Source organism: Helianthus annuus, chromosome 16 (genome assembly GCF_002127325.2).
Source record: "Helianthus annuus cultivar XRQ/B chromosome 16, HanXRQr2.0-SUNRISE, whole genome shotgun sequence".
Taxonomy (NCBI): Eukaryota; Viridiplantae; Streptophyta; class Magnoliopsida; order Asterales; family Asteraceae; genus Helianthus; species Helianthus annuus.
The window spans coordinates 41,164,559-41,188,915 of NC_035448.2; the positions used below are offsets into that span (position 1 = coordinate 41,164,559).

The 24,357-nt window shown below is 36.4% G+C and overlaps 1 long non-coding RNA gene across 1 annotated transcript; it reads left to right on the plus strand.

Moving 5' to 3' along the window:
* Positions 1 to 352: 352 nt before the first annotated feature.
* On the plus strand, positions 353 to 8,860 carry LOC118488119. Its single transcript, XR_004883799.1, has 3 exons — positions 353 to 502; positions 7,601 to 7,667; positions 8,608 to 8,860. It is a non-coding gene; the product is annotated as an uncharacterized LOC118488119 (long non-coding RNA).
* Positions 8,861 to 24,357: the final 15,497 nt, after the last annotated feature.

Genomic DNA, 24,357 nt, shown 5'->3' on the forward strand with positions numbered 1-24,357 from the left:
ATACGAATAAAAACCTTATGCCGGACAAGAGGGAATGCCTTGAAAAACGAAACTAAGACGGTTAGGTTCAAACCAAAGACCTACTTAAAGAAGGTTTCGGGGACGAAACCCTTTTAAGGGGGGTGGACTTGTAACACCCCGAAAATTTAAAAACTTTATATTAAAAGAATTATAAAGTGTAAAATAAACGAGAACAAGCTAACTAGGATAAATAACCCGGTTAGTTAGGAGTTTTGCAATAACACATGAATGAGGTAAAAAGCCCAAATTATAAACCAAATGAAAGTTGAGGGGCTTATGTTGATAAAGAATGAAACTTAATTACATAAAACAAAAACCAAACTCACTTTTGTGAGGTCTGGTTCGATCAGAAGCAGGGAAGGGCGACCCCCATTTCTCCAAAACCCTAACATTCACAAAAGCCACAAATTGAAGGCTCAAATCATGACCAAATCGATTTTCAAGCATAAATTAATGATCACCTAGTTGAGGAGATCATAAGGTATGTAAAATCTTGAAGTTTTGATTCATCTCAAGTGTAACACCCCGACCCGAATAGGGCTGACATGTCACTCTTACAAATATCAGAACAAAAACCAATCCATAACATTAAAAGAAAGATCCTAAATACATTTATTATATTACTGAAATAAAGAATCTTGGCCAGTAACTTCGTAACGCTCCTTACTGAAATCCCAGATCATCCCATATTACCTGTAAAACAAATAGGAAAAACACAAAAAGAAAAATACGGCTGAGCCAAAAATTGCTCAGTAACGGAGAAATCAACAGTACCATTAAAGTCATATCAACAGAAGAAAAACACAACAAAACATAGCTGAGACTGAACTGAAACGACTACTGACACGGGTACTGAAAACAGATGCAGACACAAGACTGATACAAAAACTGATACACGAACTGATCTGAAACTGTAACGGACACGGATACAGAAACAGAAATCGGTTATATACATAACCGATTCCGAACCCAACACAAAACTGATGTAGAGACTTATACATTGTTGACCATGATGACTAAAACCATTTTTCTTGTATAAACGTATTCATTTTAAAATATCATTTAATAATGCTATTATTTTAAATATGCGGTACTTGGCAAAACTATTTTCTTATTTGAACATTTGAATTTTATCAAGATATAATAATTTATCATATTTAATAGCCAATCGTTCTTACACAAAGATAACAAATTTTCTAACTTTGAAAACCTTATATATAAAAAAAGTAGAGTAAGTTGAATAACCTAGATTTCTAAACAAGATACTTATTATAAACTTCGAAAACCGACATGGGAAACGGATATAAAAACAAAGACAATACATAAGTCTCGAAACATGTTAAATACCATTCAAAATTCCATGATCTTTAAAAGAATAGATCTCTTGAAATTATTATATTTAAATAATTTTTTTAGATTCAAAATCAAAGTCTCTTAATTAATCAAATTTTATGAGTTATTATTTAATTCAAATAACTATTTCGTTGACTTTGAAAGTTTATATTTAATAAACAAAATAATTTAGACGACTCGAATTTTAAAAATACCTTAATTAAATCCTTACGAAAATTTGGTAACTCATCATGAAAGAAAAAAATAGTTCAAAAAAAACAAATATCGAGATAGACATCGGCACGGATAATTAAAACAGATTCTGACAAATACAAACAGGACATCTGAATCTAAGTCGATACTGAACCTGACACTAAGACAGATACTGAGACAAACCGATACATTGCTGAGTCAAAACAGATTAACAAATACAAGACAAAATCAGATACTGGACATAATTAGGCCCAAATCTATAATCATAAACAGAGGCATACCCAGAGACTAACATATCAGAAACGTAATCCGATACATGTTCGGAACCATAATCCGATGCATAGATAACTTAACATAACATAATCAGAAACAGAACATATTCACATACAGATACGTATACTAACTTACACGACATACTTATATCAACAAAATAAGGCGTGTAACACAGAAGCATCCAAAGCCAGAAACAGACTCGTACACAGCTGCACCTATGAGATGGTGAGTGTGGCGTGCACCCATTATTCCAATCTCCAAACAAACAAACTCAAACTCAGAGCTAAGATCGATCTATACGCCTCTAGTGGCCAAGGTGCTACACAAGCACAAGCTAGAGAAGCCGTGAACTTTTATTACGCACTGTCACGATAAGTGCCATGTCGTTGACGCCCAAACGACAAGCCAGACATGCTTAGGTGCAGAGTACAAATATTAACACAATATAACTAATTTACAGGCAGCTAATAATACTAACAGGAACATGCGACCATGAGTACAAGTCTGAGGTATGGCATGCTACAACACACTAATAAATAAGCAGACAAATACAATACTGACTCAGAGGACGTATCGCATATCAAACGAAACATAGGTATCAAACATGAGACTTTAAAACAAGGACAAAAATCCGTACCAAAGAGTTAACGATAAAAAAAGATTATACTACGATATCAAGACCCAAGAATTCATACTCGTACAAGGAATTAGAAATTATACTTATCCGTAGCAAATAATACTATGATGTGAAGACCAAAGAATCCGTACCAGCGGGTAACGAAAAATAAAAGTATACTACGATTAAGAGAAAACAGAATCCGTACCTTAGTTAGCAAAGCAAATCAATACGCAAACGAATCATCTCAACGAATTGGCGAACCTATATCATCATTATTAAATTTTCGAATATTAATCCGATGATAAGATTTGTTGACCTATCTTCTGACGAAGGTTCTTAACTATGAGTTTATTTGAGGTTAAGGCTAGTGTCGTGATTTGTTTTCACAATTTTGAGTTCATATGAAATAGATGATTGGTTGAACATCATACATAATTTAGAAAGATGATCTAGGTTAATAAATTCTAAATTATAGTGTGTAATATATTTATTTACATTATTTAATAAAAACCAACAAGTTCACATTTCATTTGAAATCTTTGAGCCAATAAAAAGGGCACTACCTTTTTTTTATAAAATAATATCAACCACATTGTTTAAGTAAAAATCATTATGGATTTGGAATACAAAAGACAAGATGTCCATGCATGCATACGTACACTTCAAGAGTTCAAGTCCATTAATTTATCTTGCTAAAATAGAATTAGAAACATGAGAATTATCAAACATGTATTTAGTTTAGTATTCAATAGTTTCCAAACACAAATGTCAGAACTCAAAACCGTGGTTTCTGATATTGTATCCTCTCCGGAATCAAGTTTCAATACAAGACACTTGGTTCACTAATTCATTACCTCAGTTAGTCGGAAAGAAGAGATCCAATAGAAGGGCGGCGGCGTGACGCCAGTTACGAGCAATCGATAACGAGTCAAGGTTGTGGAGTTAAATGGTAACCGCAAAAGGGAACGGCGCCGTCGGAGACCACTGTCAATTATAGTTTTAGAACGGTAATAGAACGGAGAAACAAGTATGTTGACCGAGTTCGTTTGTTACCTGGTTCGTGGTGAACAACGGTGGCGTTGCAGCGTCGAAGATGGTAGCGGAATCAGATGCAGTGGCTGAGAGCGGTGGTGCATCGGTGTTCGAACAACGGGGGATAATCATCACATGTGGTTGATAAGCAGGAGGTGTGTGGCGAGTGTACAATGGGGCGGTGGCGGTTTAGGAAGATCGGTACATATCAGAATCGATTTTTATCCCAAGTTTGAAGGTTTATAAGTTTATAAAGATTGGGTCGGCGATAAGGAACAATATTCATAATCCCTTAATCATCGGTTGGTTGTTAGCGATTTATTCTCGAACGAAAATAGTGACAATGATTAAAGGAAATGTTTACGACAATTTGGCAATTTGAAGACTTTTAGACTATCTCCAATGTTAAGGGCGTCCTTAGGCGCCCTTAGCTGCCCTTAGCTGGCTAATCAGACGCCACGTCATATCCTTATAAATCCTTACAAATCATTAAAAATCCTTACAAATCCTTAAATCACCCAACTTCACCTCCAACCATACAAACATCCTTACATTTTCCACATCATCACCCGTTTTTTCTTTAAATTCAATTACTTAAATTATTAAAAATGTATTTAAATAATTAAATAGTTAATACAAGTAAATAGGTGATATCTAAAATAAAATAGTAACTAGATTTAAAAAAATATTAATACATCTGAACTACAGGATACATGCAATAGATTGGTTTTTTTAATCGGATTTTTCAGAATTTGCTTTTTAATGGGATTTTTCAGAATTTGTTATTTATTTAAAATGGTTTTTCTTTACTTAAATCAAACCTAAAGGTTTAAAATTTAGTTTCCTACAATTAAAGGGGGTGAATATAAAACTTTTAATATTAAAATTAAAGGTTTATCTCTTTATTGACTTTTACACTTCATCTTTCTCGCAATTTTCACCAATAAAGCTTTCCATAATTCCATGTCTTCACAGCTGAAAAAATATTCAGTTTTTTCTCCATTAAAAGTTCATATATAAACTGAAAGATTTTCGTTGGAAATATAGATAAAGAAAACGAAATGGCTCAACAACCGAGGCAACCCAAGCCCTTAAGTTTGGACGCCTCACCTTCGGACATCTTCAGGCGGCCGGCTCCAACGCAACGCTCGACTTCGGGCGACTCCAACGTGGCTCGGATGACCTAATTTCGGATGCGTTAAAGATAGTCTTATTATTCTATTTACCCAATTATGCTGGACACACATATATAATATAATATTTGTTTCTTTTTACCTCTCTATTTCCTATTCATAAACAAACTCTATATTTGAGGAAATAATAATCTATACTATATAATAAAAGAAACCACTTTAGGGACATTTGTCATCATATTAGGCCCTTTCTTATGGATAATTATAATTTTAGTTTAATCTTTTTTAATTAATTATAATATTATATTATTAATTAATATAAGGATTCCAATTATTCAATATTTATATAATCCGTTTGATTCAATTTATATAATCCGTTTGATTCAAAATTTAAAATATATATTAATAATAAAGATATTAGATAATTAATAAAATAATAACACTGGCAAAAAATAAGGTAAATACGTAAATTAAAATATACTAATTTTATCATGCATAAAGTTTAATAATAACGTCTTTTTTAACCCCTTTGGACCCCAACGTCTTTTTTTCTATCCCTTTTGACCCCTAAAAGTAAATGGATAGGGTTAGTGTTAGGGGCCAAAAGGGTTAGAAAAAAAGACGTTGAGCGCTCAAATGTTAACTTTTTTATCATTTGCTATGTAAAATTATATTTATTCAACACATGTAATACACATGGTTTTTTAAGGATATATATTTTTTTATTATTTGGTAGATTTTCAACTCGACTATACATGAGTTTTTTTAAAGATATGATATTTTTAGTATCTAATATACAAAATTACATTTATTTAATCTGTGTATAGACATGGTTTTTAAAGATATAACTCTTTTTAGATCTATTCAACACGTGTAATATATGGAGTTTTTAAGGATGTAATTTTTTATTATTTGGTAGATTTATTCAACCCGATTATACACGGGTTTTTTTAAAGATGCGACGTTTTTAGTATTTAGTATACAAAATTACATTTATTTAATCTTTGTAATACACATGGTTTTTAAAGATATAAATTTTTTTGTTATTTGATATATAAAATTACATTTATTTAACCCGTACAATATATGGGGTTTATAAAGATATAATTTTTTATTATTTAATATAAAAAATTACATTTATTTAACCCATGTAATACACGGGGTTCTAACCTAGTTATATTTTGAATGGAAGACGTACATGGCAACAATTACGAATTGTAAGACATGGAAACTTTGGATTTTCATTGTGAACAACTTGTATGTAAAGGTTTGAGGTCATCATCCTATTGATAAACATGTATCATGTATGTATGGTAAATAATAAGAGACTAGGTTTATCACCCTAGCCGCGTTGCGGCGAACTTTTTTTGTTATTTAGTCTGTGTTTACATGTGTTTTGAAATCACTACGAGCGCGTTGCACGTGGAACCACTAACAAGAATAAAAAGAAAATGTAAAAAACAGTAAAAAATAATCGGAAGAAAATCAACCAAAAAAGTTGTATGATAATGATGTTGTTCGTATGAAACTCGTAGTCAGAGATGAGCAAAATAATACAGGGTACTGGTACCGAATTTCCCAAACTGAAGGATCCTAAGTACCAAGTCGGTACCGACTTTTGGCGTTCCTAGTACCGGTTCGCTACCGAGTTTTTACCTTCATATGCCGGTACCGTAACCGGTATTTTCGGTATCGGTTGCCACCGAGCTCATCCCTACCCATGAAACTAAAAAAAAAAGAAATCATTAAAAGTTGAAGAAAATCAACAAGAAAAAGTTGTACGATACCGTTGTTGTTTGTACGGCATCCGTGATCAGGGATGAGCAAATGGTACCGTGTAGCAGTACCGAATTTCCCGAACTAAAAGATTTTCAAACTCAATTCAGTACCGACTTTTGGCGTTTTCTGTATCAGGCTGATGATGATTTTTATCTTCATGTAAATATAATGAACCGGACCATACATGTATTTTCGATACCAGTATTGGTTAACACCAATCTTATTCAACTAAGAAGTATAGAAAATAATAGAAATTATTATTATTATATTAATATAAATATAATAAACTTACTGTTCATTTAACTTGTAATGTAATATTAAAAATAAATAGTACTAATATTAATTTAGTAAAAGTAATTTCATATTAATGAGATAACTCTTGTTGGGTTTTTTATACAATAGAGAGAGAGAAAAAAAAAAGAGTAGTGGAGTGTGGTGGTATGTGGTCCCCAAGTATGACTAATCACAACCCATAAAATTGAATAGTACTTTAGTGAGTAGAAGAAAATTTGCAAAATTATATAGGAAAAATATCCCTTTAAAAAAAACATATTTAGTTAGCTATAGAAATCCATTATTTATTTTATATCCAATGTAAAATAGTAAGGATAATTTATACAATTAATTCAGTAATTAAACTTCACAATCTATTTATTATTTTATTTATTTACAATACTATCATACAAAAAAATATATATATAGTTTTACGGATATTACATCAAGTTCTAGGTTAGTTGTGAAAAATCAGAATTCAGCTTGATTGTGTATTGCATGTGTGTAATTAGAATAGATATGGTGTTTAGGGATGAACCCTAGGTGAAATCTTGTTAAAAGATTTCATGGTAATCATAGAGTTTATAACCACCATTGTAGGTGGCTAATGAACTTGAAGAGAGCTTGATAAGTCCTAAAAATATGATCTTGTTCTAACATAAATCTGAATTTAAGAATAAATTCATAAATATTGATCTTAAGACTTGTGTAGATTTGACTAATTAAAGTAGTCTGAATGACAATTACTAGTCATGAAATTAGTTTAGATCATGTAGAAATCCGACCCACTAGGTGTTTGATAAAACGCCTAAACGAGGATTTAAAATGTTAAAGGTTGGTAAAAACGCAGATTTACATATGTTATGAATTAAAGCGTTAAAGCTTATGAAAGAGTTCTAATCTTGTTATGAATTGAACTCTTTAGGCAAGGAATCCGGAACGTCAAGTGGACACGCCGGAGGTGATACTCGTGGAAAAGGTGTGCTTTAAAGGTGCGTGACTTTAGTCTCGTTACATTATGTAAAGATGTTTGGTTTTAGTGTATAAATGATGTCGTAGTGGAATGGATGCGTTTGATGCGTCGTTAAAGTGGCGAAGTTCACTAGACCATCAAACGGGTCAAAATAAAGAATTGAAATCAGGTTTGGCTTGTCAATAAAGTGATGGTCTTCACTAGATAGCCAAACGGGTCAAAATGAGGCTTGTAAAGGAATCAAGTGGGTAGAGACTTGAAAGTTTCATACCTCGCTAGGTAATGGATGGTACCACACCAATGAATTGGTTATGTTAATTTAAGTTATGAACCCGTGATATCGGGTCAAACACTAAAGGTAAATAAAATGAGTCGTTTGAAATGGAATGATGAATTCCAAGAGAACGAGCTTTCAGTTCCAAGGAAACATGAAACTATGAATAACGTAAACACACCAAGATGTACAAGCCCGGGAACTTGGGTAATGGCATCCAAAGGGTTGAGATAAGAAATTGGAAATAAACACTTATAGTTAGAATGGGTTGAATAATTGGTAGTATAGAAACTTTTAGCCGTATGATCGGTGAGTCGATTGTTGGTACGATAGTTGGAAAGAACATGTCTGTAATGAATTTATAGACATACATGAAAAGAAATGGCCTAAAACGATATTCGGATTTGAGAGAAATCCACAAAATAGTTGAATGGTAAATTCCCAGTGTCCACCGTAAATTACGGTATACACCGTAATTTACGGTGAAGATCAAAATGTTACGGTGAGTCGATCCTGTGTTACGGCAGAACCAGAGACACATAAGGTCTACCGTAACTTACGGTAGTCACCGTAAGTTACGGTGGAACCCAGAAAATTTGTATTTTATTTGTAAATTTTCGATGTCGAAATTCGTTTATATGTAACGTATTAATGTCAAACTAATGTTTTTAGTGTTTGACCCTAGGTATGGATGAGGACCTCTCAGATGATGATCAAGTACATTGTCAAGAACCGAACACGCATTTTGAAGCTTCCACACTAAACTAAATCTTGTCTAGACTTTAATCATGTTGTAAATGTTTTGTTAATCGTGTTTTGAATCCTTTAAACTAGTTGTTAGCTGACTAGTAAGGATTAACTTTAAACTTGTTATGCATTAACCTATGTTTGTTTTGGGTACTACAACAAGTAGGTTTGGTCTTTAAACACGAAAGTTTCTTTTGTAAACTCTGATTAGTATTTATTTATTATAAATACTTAGTTAAATTCCGTCTAAATATTAAGGGTGTTACATCAATGCATCTCTCCCTCAAATCCAGAGCTCCCTCAAATCCCCTCTTCTCATTGCTCGACATTTGTATAAACGGATTCTTTCGGTTGTGGTTGAATCACAACAATCACAACAATATCATCCGTCGAATCACATATCGCAGCACCAATCCCCACTGACAAGCTGATGTTGATGTTATTCTCTTCTCCTCCAATGACAAGTTGTTTCATTACTCCAGTTCAAGGTATGATCTAGGGTTATGTGTGTGTTTTTATGTGTGTTCTTATCCATAGATAAATGTGTGATGCTTCATAATCGGTTCATGTTCAACTGTTTATTACACTTCCTCCGTCCGCCGTAACGAATGCTCAACCACCGGACTCCGCCGCTACTTCGCCGTCAACCCTAAAAAATCAACTTCAAACCCTTACAGGTCAGATTTTCCCCCTTTTTCACTTGCTATTATTAGTAATTTCTTCGTAACCTTTATTTCGATTCCTGATCATTTCAATCGAATCGGATTCCATTCTTAACATGCATTGTAATTTCTGCTGATTAATTTTTAATTAAATGATTTGTTTTTAGGAGAAATTGTGATTGTGTTGATTCGCTATACTATACATAACTGATTTTATGATCAAGATTGGTTTCTAGGCCTGATTATCTATGGAAGCATCTCGAGTCAACACATGATCAATACAAACTCATGAAGAGGCCGATTTCGCATTCACTGCTCTATGATATCGTACACGTGTCAACACATCATTGGACACGATTTTACGAGGTGTTACATTTTGGAAACTTTATTACCACGCTTACAAGCACCTCCAACGGTTGGTCCGTTGGAGGTGGTCCTAAAATCAAACCACAATAAAAGCGGACGACAACGTTGCACGATGACGACTAGGCGGTCCGAAGTGAAGTTGGTCCACTTGAGCGAACCCATGTGTTTGGTGTATGTGTGGATCCCGCGAATATTTGACTGGTAACATTATTAAAAAATTAACTTTTTAAAATTCAAACATTCAAACGCTTTTTTTTAATATATATATAATTTTCAATAAATATCAACCCACTTCAACTTTAAATTAAACCTACACCAAATTCATACTAACCTTGAACTTTCACTCTCAAACTTTCACACTCAATGATGTTTCATTCTACACCAAAAATTTACACTCAACATTTCACTATCATCTCATACTCTTCCATGGATAACCAAAGGAGCTTCCAAAAAATGTTAGGGGTTGGTTTAAACCCTAACCAATCAACCAACACCCCACTCTACTAAAGCTACGGGTCACCTAATCAACCAAGATCCATGCCATCCCAATACCAACAATTCGGGTTCACTAAATCAACCCGGTTTCATGTTGATACCCAGTGCCATGCCTTCCCTCAGTGCCATGCCGATATTCGGAATCGGTTACCCGTTGTACGAACACTCTTTCCTAGACAGAAAACATGATGTGCATGCACTCACCCTTCCAGATTGCATGTGTTCCATCGTTAGTGTTCTCAATCCAATATATGTTTATGACAAAACCATAAATTACTTTTCTCTAATAATAATTTCATTTTCTTTCTTTTAGCATTCTTCGTTTCTTTCCTACGATTAAAGATGTGACGTGTCTTTGCTCCATTGGTGTAGGATTCTACAAAGAGTTTACCATTACTCGATAATTACATTAGTTTAAAATAAGGATAGAAATGAAAGGCTAAGGCTTAAAGTGGGGTTTTCTAAGGGATGTGATATGTTGGGGGAGAAAATCCTAAGTTGTCTTGATTTTTTTTTTTTTTTTTGCAAATTTACTAGTTTATTGATCTCAAAATGTATAAGACATACAAGTTCTAATTATGGGAGTAGGATCAAATGCAAACCGCATTTTACATACAAACTGTAAGAACCATTTAAAAAGTGTTACGTGACATCCAACCAATTATAGAGAAATGATAAAATAATATCCTAAATAATATCAGTTATATTGAATTCCCTATAAATATGCTAACAAGCAATTGATTCTTTATTTGGATCTTCCTTTAGTTTTCAATGTGTTGATTAAGAAAAGTGTTGATATCATTTAAATATGTGCTAAAATCAATTATCTTGATTAATTTTCATGTGCTAATATAATTCAAAAGTGCTACTTTTATGTATGTATTGTTTTGGTATGTGCTAATTTAACTTTTTAAAGTGTTAGGATCTGTTCTTACGGTTTGTATGATAAATATGATTTGTACCGGAACCGACTCCTCTAATTATGAACTAATGTGGGTGAACAAAACTCTCTATTTTAAACGAATGAGCATGTGATTAGTGGTAGATGATATGCTCGATCAGGCTCAAAATCACTTTCATGTAAATAGGTGTGGTGGTAAAGTACTTGTTTAAGCATAGGGTTGTAAACGAACCGAACGAACACAAACAAGTGTTCGTTCGTTAAGGATATAATGTATTCACGAATGGTTCATGAATACTTACTGAACGAGATTTTATGTTTGTGTTCGTTCAATAAGGAAAGGAACGTGTTCACGAACACAAATAAAATCGGCGAAGACGACGGTTGCTAGAACAAGGTGGAGTGGTGCGTAAACAAGGTGGAGATAAGATTTTCTATTTTATCTGTTTGGGTAATTAGATAAATAATAATTAAAAAATATAAAAAGTTTAGATAAATTAAATAAATGCTAAAAGATCTTTAACGAACAACATAAACAAATGAACATGAACGAATGTTAACGAACACATAACTAAACGTTCACGAATGTATTGAACGAACGAGACGTCTGTTCGTGCTCGTTCATTTAAGTAATCGAACGGAATTTCTTGTTCATATTTGTTCATTAATTAATCGAACGAACGTAAACAAACTTCCAGCCGAACGGTTCACAAACTGTTCGCTGAACGTTCAGTTCGTTCATAGCCCTATTTAAGCTTAATATTAGTTTTTCTACTTACCGTGTCCCTAATTTTTCACTTTTTATTTATTGTTAACTCAAAGTTTTTGAAATTTTTTTGTGGTTTTTTTCCAATTTGATGACTTGGTGTGGTGCTAATAAAAGGATTAAGCATTACGGTTATGATATACATCTACCCCACACTTAGAATTGTACATTGCCCTCAATGTACTTTTAATATTTTTACCCCACACTTAGACTTTTGAATTATTCAAGCAAGACATATATTTGAGATAAAAGGAAATAGTACTCCCCTAATTGGCTTTGATTTGCCATACGTGTGGTTGATGCCCAGCTGCCTAGCAAGCCTTCCTTTGAGTGTGGATTTTCCATAAAAGTCTGGCTAGTTAATAATTAATAAAACATACTAATAAACTAAAGTAATATAGAGCATAAAGTTGATAATATTCGGGCATAGTTAAGTGCCTAATATTTAGGACATATGTCCCGGTCCAGGTCATTTTTGGTGTGCAAGTACAACCAAAATATGAAGTGTCAAAAGCATCATGAAATGTGCCACATAATTAACAAGAAAGCATGATAACAACCACAATAGTGATGCGGGCCCAAGCGTAGAAGAGCGGGCCATCCGGTACTTGGAGGCCCAAGATCGCGTCACAAAAGGGGCTTCGCTGAAATGGCTCTAACTTGGGCTACGGAGGTCCGTTTGGGGCGTGTGACCAGTCAAAACGAACGGGAGAACGAGCTCTATCTTGCTGCAAACTGCCCACGGCGGTTTGGGTCATCGTCCGTGCCGAAAAAACGCTTATTTCTATTAGTTTTTTCCATTTTTATGTTTTTTCAAGTATTTTGGACATTTTGTTTTTGGGCTTGTGTTTGGCCCGTTGTCTTTTTTAGGCCCGTTTCGAATTTCTGTCTCTATTTATGTATTGCCCTAGTGAAATGAAAGATCAGAATTGAATTTTGAGAAAAACAGTTTTCACTTCAAATTCCGAGCCCTTTGGGTTGAATTTTGGGGTTGGGGAAGAACGACACGGGCATTCACAGAATCAACGTGTTTGATCTTCATTATCGTACTACTCACTACATCAGTTGGTATCAGAGCCGAATTCCTGGCTCAAAATGCCTCCGAGGAGAAACAACAACAGGCCTCTCGATGAAGTGTATGAACGAGAGTTGGAGCAGCGCCTTATGGCGAGGATGGATGAACGGTTGGATCAAGTGGTCAATCAGTTGACTGATCGGATGGCCGATTTGATCAATCGTAGGAGGAGGCAGGGACCCGATGACGGGTATGGTTCTGATTTTAGTAACCCATTTGGTGACGGTTCGGCTTCCGAAGACGAACAGGAAGGGCGACCAAGGGGTGAACGTGGAGGGGGTAACAGGCGTTGGGATTCTGGGATTAGAGTTGATATTCCAGAATTTGATGGGTCTAGTTTGAATCCAGAGGGGTTCATCGATTGGTTGGCTACCGTAGAGGAGGTGTTCGAGTACAAGGAGGTGCCTGAAAACAAGCGGGTGGCCTTGATCGCTACCAGGTTACGTGGTAGGGCCTCTGCGTGGTGGCAACAATTGAAGTTAACACGAAACCGGCTCGGGAAGTCAAGGATCGTGACATGGACCAAGATGAAAAAGTGCTTGCGGTCCAATTTTTTGCCTCATAATTTTCAAAGGTTGATGTACCAGCGTCTGCAGAATTTGAAACAGGGGGCTAAATCGGTTGATGATTATACCACAGAGTTTTACCAGTTGATTGCGAGGAATGATATTCAAGAACCGGAGGAGCAACTTGTTTCTCGGTATATTGGGGGTCTAAGGGTTCAAATCATGGAGGCCGTGAACCTTTTTGATCCGTTAACCATTCCTGAAGCACACCAACGGGCGTTGGCCTTTGAGAAGCAAAACCGTCGGGTGGGCGGTTCATTTACCCCTGCTGGGGGAAACGCTGGGTCTGGCAGTGGGGCGCCTCGTGGCGGGCCTAGTCAACAGAAGCCGGGGGGTAGCAATACCGGGCCTACTTCTAAGGGGGCTAGTAGTAGTGGTCCAAGATGTTTCAATTGTGGTGAAACGGGCCATCGTCAAGCTGAGTGCAAAAAAGCTGGTAAAAGACACTTATTTGCTGAGTCTGAAGATGAACAGTATGAGGAGTATGAGAACAACCCAGTCTACGATGAAGAAACTGAATATGAAGAGGAGGTTGTGACTGGTGATGTTGGGGTAAATTTGGTGGTTAGACGTTCTTGCTATACACCAAAGGCAGATGGGGATGATTGGCTGAAGCATAACATCTTCCACTCAACATGCACTATTTTGGGAAAGGTTTGCACGTTCGTCATCGATTCCGGGAGTTGCGACAATCTGATTTCTGAAGAGGCAGTCCAAAAGTTGGCCTTGAAGACAGAGAGTCACCCGAAACCGTACAAACTTCAATGGCTGAAAAAGGGAGGTGAAGTGACGGTATCTAAAAGGGCACTGGTTTCAATTTCCATTGGGTCCACGTACAAGGATGATGTCGTGTGTGATGTGGTCCCTATGGACGCGTGTCACTTATTGTTGGGCAGGCCTTGGGAGTACGAGCGTAATATAGAACATAACGGGCGGTCCAATACGTATAGTTTCCTGTTTGGTGGTGTGAAGATCACTCTTGTTCCTAGCAAGCCTAAGCAATTAGCCACGAAACAGTCGGGCAGTTTGTTGACCATTAGTCAGTTTCAAGATGAGTTGGAGGAAGCAGACAATGTTTTTATTTTGATTGGGAAGCCTGTGGCCGAGGAAGTCGACATTCCTGAATGTATGGTTCCGTTATTCGAGGAGTTTGTTGATGTTTTCCCAGATGATTTACCTGCCGGGTTGCCACCCCTACGAGACATCCAACATCACATTGATTTGGAACCGGGGTCCCAGCTACCCAATAAGCCCCATTACAGAATGAGTCCCAAGGAGCATGAGGAGTTACGTCGGCAGGTTGAAGACTTAATTTCTAAAGGGTATGTTCGGGAAAGCATGAGTCCTTGTGCTGTCCCTGCCCTGTTGACTCCAAAGAAGGATGGGACGTGGCGTATGTGTGTTGACAGTCGTGCAGTCAACAAGATCACTGTGAGGTACAGGTTTCCTATTCCTCGACTTGATGATTTGCTTGATCAAATTAGCGGTGCCACTATTTTCACGAAACTAGACTTGAAGAGTGGGTATTACCAGATCCGACTCAGGCCTGGGGATGAGTGGAAAACCGCCTTCAAGACTCGTGAGGGGTTGTATGAATGGTTAGTGATGCCTTTTGGCTTATCCAATGCCCCTAGTACGTTTATGCGGGTCATGAACCAGTTGTTTAGGCCCTTTATTGGCAAGTTTGTTGTGGTTTATTTTGATGATGTTCTTATTTATAGCCCTAATTTTGATGAGCATGTAAAGCATGTACGGCAGGTTTTGACCTTGCTCCGAAGGGATAACTTGTATGCAGCCAGAAAGAAGTGTGTCTTTATGGTCCCTAAGGTCCTGTTTTTGGGGTATGTTGTTTCTGGTGACGGGATACAGGTGGATGAATCCAAGGTAGCGGCTGTTAAGCAATGGCCAACCCCCACTACAATAACTGAAGTACGTAGCTTCCATGGTCTTGCTTCATTTTATAGACGGTTCATTCGAAATTTCAGTTCCCTTATGGCACCAGTGACTGACTGCATGAAGGGAAAAACCTTTATATGGACTGAGGAGGCAGAATCAGCTTTTCAGTTAATCAAAGAAAAGCTTACATCAGCACCGATTCTTATTTTGCCAGATTTTTCTCGGGTTTTTGAGCTGCACACAGATGCCTCGCAGGGTGGTATTGGGGCAGTCCTAAGTCAAGGGGGGCGTCCAGTTTCTTATTTCAGTGAGAAGTTGACTGGGCCAAAGTTACGTTACAGTACTTATGATCTTGAATTTTATGCAGTGGTCCAGGCTGTGAAACATTGGCGTCACTATTTGTTTCACAAGGAGTTTGTTTTATTTACAGACCATGATTCGCTGAGGCATATCCGCAGTCAAGATAAAGTTTCACATAAGCATGCCCGATGGATGGCTTTCTTGGAAAAGTTTACCTTTGTTGTGAAGCATAAGTCTGGAATCTCGAATCGTGTGGCAGATGCCTTGAGCAGGAGGAGTAGCCTGCTTGTTTCTATGAGAGTTGTTGTACCCGGGCTAGACAATCTCATGGAACAGCTCACAGCAGATCCATATTTTTCTGTCATTTTGCAGGATGTGCAGTTGGGGAAGAGGGCAGATTTTCTTGTGCATGATGGCTTTCTTTTTAAGGAAAATCAATTGTGTATTCCCAATTCCAGCCTCCGACTTCAAATAATTAAAGAACTGCATGGAGAAGGGCACGTGGGAAGAGACCGTACTTTACGACTGGTGCAGTCTTCTTATTTTTGGCCTACTTTGCGGAGGGATGTTGAACGATTTGTTAGACGTTGCAGGATCTGTCAAGTTTCAAAAGGCACAGCTACCAACGCAGGGCTTTATATGCCTCTACCCATTCCTCAGCAACCTTGGGTAGATATTAGCATGGATTTTGTGTTGGGGTTACCCCGTACTCAGCGTGGTAATGATTCGATCTTCGTCGTGGTGGACCGGTTTTCTAAGATGGTGCACTTTATTCCTTGCAAGAAGACAACGGATGCAGTTAATGTGGCTCAGTTGTTCTTTCGAGATATCTATCGTTTGCATGGTTTGCCGTCTTCTATAGTTTCTGATCGGGATACTCGTTTCTTGAGTCACTTTTGGCGCAGTTTGTGGAAAATGGTGAACACTCAGCTCAATTTTAGCAGTGCTTATCACCCACAAACTGATGGGCAGACAGAGGTTGTTAATCGATCACTTGGTAATCTTTTGCGGTGTCTTGTGGGTGATCATGTGAAGTCGTGGGATCAAAAGCTTTGTCAGGCTGAGTTTGCTCATAATCATGCTGTTAATAGGAGTACTGGGTTTAGTCCGTTTGAGGTGGTCTATTCTGCTAAGCCTCGGGGTCCTCTTGATTTGATGTCACTTCCTTCACCAGGTTCTGTTCCCAAAAAGGTGCAAGATTTTGTGGTTGGGTTACATGATGTTCATAAAGCTGTGCAGGATAACTTGGCCAACGCTAATTCAAAGTACAAGCAAGCTGCAGATCAAAAGCGTAGGCAAGTTGATTTTGAAGAGGGTGATTTTGTTTGGGCCATTTTGACTAAGGATCGCTTCTCAGTGGGGGAGTATAATAAGTTGTCAGCCAAGAAGATTGGGCCAGTAGAGATTGTGCAGAAGATAAATTCTAATGCATATCGTCTGAAGTTGCCAAGCCATATTCGTTGCTCTGATGTTTTCAATGTCAAACATTTGCTGCCTTTTCATGGGGATTCGTCTGATGATGAGGTTGCTGCGGATTCGAGGTCGAATTTTGTCTACCCAGGAGGGAATGATGCGGGCCCAAGCGTAGAAGAGCGGGCCATCCGGTACTTGGAGGCCCAAGATCGCGTCACAAAAGGGGCTTCGCTGAAATGGCTCTAACTTGGGCTACGGAGGTCCGTTTGGGGCGTGTGACCAGTCAAAACGAACGGGAGAACGAGCTCTATCTTGCTGCAAACTGCCCACGGCGGTTTGGGTCATCGTCCGTGCCGAAAAAACGCTTATTTCTATTAGTTTTTTCCATTTTTATGTTTTTTCAAGTATTTTGGACATTTTGTTTTTGGGCTTGTGTTTGGCCCGTTGTCTTTTTTAGGCCCGTTTCGAATTTCTGTCTCTATTTATGTATTGCCCTAGTGAAATGAAAGATCAGAATTGAATTTTGAGAAAAACAGTTTTCACTTCAAATTCCGAGCCCTTTGGGTTGAATTTTGGGGTTGGGGAAGAACGACACGGGCATTCACAGAATCAACGTGTTTGATCTTCATTATCGTACTACTCACTACATCAAATAGTCTTGAGGGAACCATGAAGATACTACCCAAAATCACTTTCTCTTCTACCTTCCTAGCCCTAACTCCTTCGACAGAATTCCCATTCCAAGCCCTAAATTCACTTCGTTCAATCCATCCTTCCAAATCAACAATCCATCTTTGAAATTCACTTTAATCGGTTACAATGTTATAGTTCTCATTAACCTCATATTCGAATTGAGCTCACAAAGGATTTGTGGGTCATAATTGATATGCTCTTGTGGTGCAACTACCTACTATCGCATCTCTAAGACTGAAGCTAACCGTGGTTGACGATTCATGTGTTGTGTAAGTGTTAAAACTATGTAAATATGTGTGTAATTACTGTGTAATGAACCTGTGTGTAATGACTATGTATTTAATCTATGTGTAATGATCGTGTAATAAATGTGTTATCGTGTGATCAAATTGTTGATTTGTGTTTCATCATAGTATTAATACATTTGATCATTGTGTCTTAATTTGTTGTATCACTGTGTGTCAATTTGTTTGATAAGTTTGTGTGATCACATTTTTACATTTGAATTGCAGAAGAGAGATTGTGGTTAGCTTAGGTGGGCTGATATGGTCAAAACCAAAGCTATGCAAATCACAAAATGAAATATTGTTTTAGGAAATAGTTGGTAGTTGTTTGTTGCGTATATTTTCAACTTTGAAATGTTGTGTAACAAGTTGGCGTCAACCCGCATGTTGCAGCGGGACATAATCAAAGCGGAAACATATATGTAAAAAGCTTTTAAAACTGACGAAAAGTGTTTGTGGCACAACCCCATCCATTTAATCTCACATATTGACCTTTTTACTTGGCCCACTTGAACTACCCATATTAAACATTTACCATGTGTTACACCTAATGTCCTAATGAGTCGTGTCTCTCTCTCTACTTGCAAAAGTTAACATTGACCTCTCTACATGTGACCGAACTAATCTTCATATCCTGAAAGTTAGAAGGTAGCCCATGCACTATCTAAAGGGCAACAACATGCCTATGGTTTTGAATTGCAAAAAGATAAGAGAATGAGATCATTGAAATATTATCGGGTTAACAGGAATGTGCCGCCAATGTAAGGTAGGCCACTTGGTCGAGGCTCATGCCTCTTGGAGGGGAGGTTCAAGGTTTAAATATGGGCAATGAGAGTTTATTTAACTACTTGGGTGTAATGGGGGAGGGGGTGGGGGTGGGGGTTTAGGTTTTTGGTGGTGGTGGATGTTTAAGTTTTTTTTTTTTTTTGTAGTAGGTTTTTTTAGGTTATTGGACACTTGTCACTTTATAAATCTTCTTACACTTCTTACAATTAGGGTGACAGGGGCACTCCTCTCTTAGGGGAGTGACCTCTCTTACACACACCCAATCAGCACGCGCCACGTCAACTCCCCTCTTAAGTCCCCATTTTGCACTCAAACGTTGGCATCACTCCACTCACACAATTATTTTTTTATAAAAAAGAAGAAAAAAATATGATTGGTGGAAAAATGGTGGACCCACATTAACAACCAATCACCCCCTCTCTCTCTCTCTCTCCACTCTCTCAATCGGTGAGTACACACCGCTCCCCCACCCCGCTTCCCCTCCCCGAATTGATGGCGGTGGTGTTCCCACTCGGGGACTTCACTCCCCGCTCCCCTCCCCGAGAAGTGCCCCGCTCACCCTTAGGATCCTTTGTATTTGATCCTAATCCTACACATTAAAAACACCAAATTCAAAGAAACAATTAAAGGGTCAATTTGAATTCCTTTACCCCTAGTTTTTACATCCGTTTCAATTGCCGGCCACGCTCAAGGCCGATTTGACACCCTCAACCGAACATCTCTTATTCCATCTATCTCTCTCTCTCTTTAAATTAATTGTTCATCATCCATCATAGGATCATCCTGGCGATTTTAAATTAATTGTTCATCATCATCCATCACAGAATCATCCTTGGCGCCATTTTGAAGGAAATCTTTGTGGCGGTTGGGGTTATATAGGATGTGAAATGGCGGTGGTCGGAGGAGACGTGTGGGGTTTGTTATTTTATTCCGAACGATGCGGCGGTTCGGTTTGGATGGGTAAAGGCCCGATGGTTATTCTTTTTAGACGTGGCGATTCTTATTAGGTTGGAACATGGGTGATTAAATGAATTAAATTAAAATATATAAGATGTCGTTAAAATACTGGCAATAACATTGCAGGAGAGAGTTGAAACGGTGCGTCGCTTGTATATCGGTTGCGTCTTAAGTTGGTTTTTGTAGGGATAGATCTCTAGATCAAGTGGTGGAGGGCTTGCATTTCTCTTGAGAGATGCAGGTTCGACTCCTACTTGGTGCAGAGTGAGGCATTGGTGGGCAATGATAGGAGACCCAGGGAAACCTGGGTTGGATCCTTGAGCCAAACGGGTTTTACCGGTAATTTCACCGTCGTGCCTACGGGCGGGTGGGTTACCGGGTTTTTCCCGGAATTGGTGGTGGACTCGGGTTACTCTCGGAGTACTCCGTTTGTCCAGTGGGTGCCCCGAGAGTGCTCGGGATTGAGTTTGTTGGCCGTTCAAAAAAAAGATAATACTTGTTTGAAACCTTGCAACTTAGTTTCATTTCTTGAAACACATTCGCGTGCGTGTAACAAGTGAGATATCTTTTAAGCATATTGACTTAATCATGATAAGATATATTAAGTGATTAATATTGATTATAGTAAAATATGATTCTATACGGTACTTGGTTAATCATGCTATCTTCATGTAATACTTCATTGTTATTTCAAACAATGTAATTTTGCGAGTCTAAAATTCTATCATTGTGAATGCAAACAATGTTACGAGTCTAAAATATATATCTTCCTATACTAATAAATGAAAATATTTTTTGGACACGTGTTACCTTCTGATGTTTCTCACCTTATTTTCCTATTTATCTCTCATATTAAATAATAATAATAATAATAATAACAATTTTAAACAAAAATTAGATAAGAATAAATATTTTTTTCTATAAACAATTTTAAACAAATATTTAGATAAGGATAAACGTTGTTTTTTTATTTAATTATAAAGTTATATATCGAGTATTATGAGTAGATATATATATACTTTGGAGTTCGGTGGTTGAAATTATGGTAGATTAGGAATCAAAGGTACCATCTTGATATATACTTGATTAATAGTTATATTTTTGTTTTTTCCAATAGAATAAATAATTATTCTAGATTCGGGGCATACGCTTCTATCAAATTATATGTGTTTTTTAATGCATCGCTATAATTGTTTAAACTCACCATTATAGTTGCACAATTCTTTCAAATGTCAACTCTAGACAACTTAGTTTTACCTTAGTAATGTTAGGCGTACTGTTATAATTGGTTTAAACAATCATTTATCGCACATTGCATCAAAATCTAGAAAGAACACCCTTTTTAAATATAACAATTCTATACTCCATTCAAAGTGAATTTAATTCTCGATTTTACGGTATGCTTCATAAAAAATGATGAAATATATAAAAACGCGAGGATCGATCTCCACCTTTTTGTACCGTAAACTTTCTTGAATACAAATTTGAGACGAGTGTTTTATGGATGAAATAAACAAATAAGCATGAAGGTGCATAAAACTAACTAAAATCATTGTATCCCATAATTTGAATGTATCATAAAAACGGGATTCAACCCCATGTAATACATGTGTTTTTACCTAATAATAAATAAAAAATAAACTAAATGTTATAATAAGTAAATAGTACATCAAAGTTCATTTTTAAAAGATGAATTTTGATGACTGCATGTGTTAACATATGCCATTATATTTTATTCAACACGTGCAATATACGAGTTTTTTTAATGATATATCTTTTTATTATTTATTATATAAAATTATTTATGCAGCCCGTGTATTACACGGGGTTGAAACCTAGTATTAAAAATAAAACAAAATAATTATATGTTGTAGTGGGAAGTAATCTCATACTTAACGTAATAAATTTCATAATCTATATCTATACTATATAATAAAAGAAACCTATTTTGGGACACTTGTCATTCTCTCATTTAATTGATTAAAAATATTAAAGTATGATATGATTTTATGATATTTATAATTATATTTAAAAATTATTACCTATATATGTATTACGTGTATTAAAGATGGTTTAACATACTTATCTATTAAAATATATATGATATATATTAAAATGTTTTGTTTAACATACTTATCTAAATATTTTTTATGGATAAATATTAATATATATATATATATATAATTACTGTGTTTAAAATAAAAATCTAAATTAATACAAACTAGATGCTTTACGTATATATAATTGGTGGAGGACTTGCATTTCTCTTGAGATATGCAGGTTGACTCTCACTTGGTGCAGAGTGAAGCATTGGTAGGCAATGATAGGAGACCCAGGGAAACCTGGGTTGGATCCTTGAGCCAAACGGGTTTTACCGGTAATCTCACCGCCGTGCCTACGGGCGGGTGGGTTACCGGGTTTTCCTCGGAATTGGTGGTGGACTCGGGCTACGCTCGGAGTACTCCGTTTGTCCAGTGGGTGCCCCGAGAGTGCTCAGGATTGAGTTTGTTAGCCGTTCAAAAAAATAACCATTTTAGCTCCATGGATAATTTTAACAGATTTCATCAATTTTTATTAAAACTCTTATTATTAATAACATTAATTTAATCAAATCTAAATTCTAATCCAATACAATTTTTTATTATCAGTAATATTTAATCTAATCTAATCTAATAAGAATTCATATGAATTCGAAAGTTGATGTTAACTTTCAAATAATTAAAAAAAAAAATCATTTGGTATATAAAATCATATTTATTCAAACCATGTAATACACATGGTTTTTAAAAATATAATTTTTTTATTATTTGATAAACAATTTTACATTTATTCAACCCGTGTAATACAATGGTTTTAAAGATATAAATTTGTTATTATTTGGTATATAATATTACATTTATCGACCCGTACAATACACATGGTTCTTATAAATATAACTTATTTTATTATTTAATATATAAAATTACGCTTCTTTAAACCGTGCAATAAAGGAGGCTTTTAAAAATATAATGTTTTATTATTTGGTATATAAAATTCATTGTTTAACATACTTATCTAAATATTTATTATGGATAAATATTAATATATATATAATTACCGTGTTTAAAATAAAAATCTAAATTAATACAAACTAGATGCTTTACGTATATATAATTGGTGGAGGGCTTGCATTTCTCTTGAGATATGCAGGTTGACTCCCACTTGGTGCAGAGTGAGGCATTGGTAGGTAATGATAGGAGACCGAGGGAAACCTGGGTTGGATCCTTGAGCCAAACGGGTTTTACCGGTAATCTCACCGTCGTGCCTACGGGCGGGTCGGTTACCGGGTTTTCCTCGGAATTGGTGGTGGACTCGGGTTACGCTCAGAGTACTCCGTTTGTCCAGTGGGTGCCCCGAGAGTGCTCGGGATTGAGTTTGTTGGCCGTTCAAAAAAATAACCATTTTAGCTCCATGGATAATTTTAACAGATTTCATCAATTTTTATTAAAATTCTTATTATTAATAATATTAATTTAATCAAATCTAAAATCTAATCCAATACAATTTTTTAATATCAGTAATATTTAATCTAATCTAATCTAATAAGAATTCATATGAATTCGAAAGTTGATGTTAACTTTCAAATAATTAAAAAAAAAATCATTTGGTATATAAAATCATATTTATTTAAACCATGTAATACACATGGGTTTTTAAAAATATAATTTTTTATTATTTGATAAACAATGTTACATTTATTCAACCCGTGTAATACAATGGTTTTAAAGATATAATTTTTTTATTATTTGGTATATAATATTACATTTATCAACCCGTACAATACACATGGTTCTTATAGATATAACTTATTTTATTATTTAATATATAAAATTACATTTCTTTAACCCGTGCAATAAATGAGCCTTTTAAAAAGATAATGTTTTATTATTTGGTATATAAAATTCATTTATTCAACCCGTGTAATACACGGGGTTATAAACTAGTTATGAAAATATAAAAAGATAATACTAATCAATTCAACTTCACTATACCTAGGGTCTGTTTGGTATGGGATAATGGAATGGACGAAGGTATGGAATGGACGAGGTAATGGAATGGACGAGGGAATGCAATGGATCATTACCATTCCATGTCTTGTTTGGTTACCATGTGTGAATGAAATGAGTTATTATTGTGTATTGTTCAGTAGAAAAGAAAAACTGAGTAATAAAATCAGCGATGAGTGGTGGTGGTGGTGGTGGTCGGTGGTAGTGATTGTGGGTGGTTATAGGTGTTGGTGGTGGGTGTTAGCGGCGGCGATGGGTGGTAGTGGTGGCGGCGAGTGGCGGTGCGGCGGCGATGACGAGTGGTGGTGGCAAGGTGGTCGTTGGTGGTAGGTGGCAGCAAGGGTGGCGGTTGGTGGCGGCGGCGGCGGAGAGTGTCGTTAGCGGTTGGTCGCAGCTGTGGGTGATAACGGTGGCGAGTGGGTGGCGGCGGTGGCTGTCGGGGTGAGGTGGTGGCAGGTGGCGGCGAAGGCGTCGGTGGTGGG